The sequence below is a fragment of the Pundamilia nyererei genome, unplaced genomic scaffold (assembly GCF_000239375.1).
Source record: "Pundamilia nyererei isolate P.nyererei 1_Seehausen unplaced genomic scaffold, PunNye1.0 scaffold00406, whole genome shotgun sequence".
Taxonomy (NCBI): Eukaryota; Metazoa; Chordata; class Actinopteri; order Cichliformes; family Cichlidae; genus Pundamilia; species Pundamilia nyererei.
In genome coordinates this window covers 191,953-193,667 of record NW_005187807.1, presented here as the reverse complement: position 1 = coordinate 193,667, position 1,715 = coordinate 191,953, and the positions used below count along the sequence as shown (strand labels likewise).

Sequence of the window (1,715 nt, the reverse complement as noted above, 5' to 3'; positions counted from 1 at the left end):
GCCTCCTTATTGAGGTTTGCAGGCATGTCCCACAGGGAAGAGCCAGGAAACGCTGGAGAGATCATTGTTCTCAGCTGATCTGGGAACACCCTGGTGTTCCCCTGGACACGCTAGAAGAAGTTGCTGGAGAGAGGGAGGTCTGGGCTTCTCTGCTGGGGCTGAGGCCCCAGATAAGTGGAAGAAACTGGATGGTTGAATATTATGCACACATACACACACATCACCAATTGTTTAACTAAATATATTTCTCAAGGTGCCGTTGACTTGAAATTCCCACCAGATTGCAGCAACAACCCATCCAGTCCACACATGCAGAGAAACAGATGTAATAATGAGAAAATGACATGGAAAAAAAACTACTTAGTGAAATGTAACAACAAGCCTCTGTTGAGATCACAGCTTCAAGACACCTTTTGTATGAAAACGTCAGCAGCACCTTTAGAAATACATTGACAAGTGACATGTTCAATAATATTTGGCCTAACTGAACTAATATTCAGTTCAATTTCCTCTCAGCTCTCGTTAAAGAGAGACGGTGGCTGCTTGTCAAGGATGCTAGCCAGTGTTTTAAATGGCTGCCCCCAGTCGCCAAGCGAGCTAAAATCCCCTAAACTGTCAAGTACAAAAGAGTCCTCTATGGATGAGAGAGAACGCGCCTCTGAGCCATCCCCCTCGTATGCGTAGGTTGCCAGTGAATCAGCAGGTAGGGCCGCGTACCCCTGCTGGCTCTCCTTCAGTCGGTGTTCAATGACCTCTCTGATCAATTCAGCATCGCCTTGGGTCGCCCTGCCGCGGCAGAAGAGTGGAGGCTTGTTCCCGGTGGCGATGAAGCTGGCTGTTTGCAGATGGATGTCAGGTGACCTGACATTGTCACAGTGGGTGCTGAGATGCATCAGAATGCCGTCGCCATAGCCATTTTTCTTCTTGTTGGAGATGCTGCTGTGGTCTGTTTTGCACAAGGTGCCCATGTGAAACGCGTCAGTGTCAGCCTCGCCACCTCCCTCGTCGTCATAGTGAATGACATTATCACGGATGTCTTCTTTTGATCTCATCAGCGTGTCTTTCACTTTCTGGGGCCTCTGACTCATGTATAACACTGACATACCTGCAAGGCAGAAAACAGAGAGAAGCACTGGTTACCATGGTGACCACACATACATGATCCTTAAAAATATAAATGTATAAAACATTACATGCAATCAAATCTGCTGGATTTTAGATCAATGTTTGGACAATACTTTAGGAACGTGTTGCAATGCAGTATACCCCACTGAGGTTCAAACACCAGGATGGGGAAGACAGGCACCATAAGGGGTCATCCTGGGTCATCCACCCAGTGTTTTGTCATTTTTCTGCATTTATTGAGTCGTTTACTGTATTGTATCTAGTTTCAGTTTATTGCTTGTGTCCTGTTGTATTCATGCCTCCTATTGTTGTTTATCTTGGTCTCTGTGTTTTGTCCTTTAGTCTCGTGTGTGAAGTAAGTCTTGTGTTTGTTCATGGACCTTCGATCTGGTGTTTCCTGTGGTTATCGTCCCTCTGTGCCTTTGTGTCTCATTTTCCCTGATTTGTTCGCTTGTGTCCCCGATCTCATCCGTCTCTGTGCTGTCCTGTCTGGTCCTCCTGTTAGACTAACCATGGTTCCTTGTTCAGACTCGTGGTGTGTTTATTTCGTGTCTCATCATTTTATAGTTTCCAGCTGTATGTAAGACTGC

General features: G+C 46.1%; 1 pseudogene; it reads right to left on the bottom strand.

The window, feature by feature from the left end:
• Positions 1 to 469: 469 nt before the first annotated feature.
• LOC102193638 (cadherin-12-like) overlaps positions 470 to 1,715 on the bottom strand; it is a 38,539-nt pseudogene continuing 37,293 nt past the window's right edge.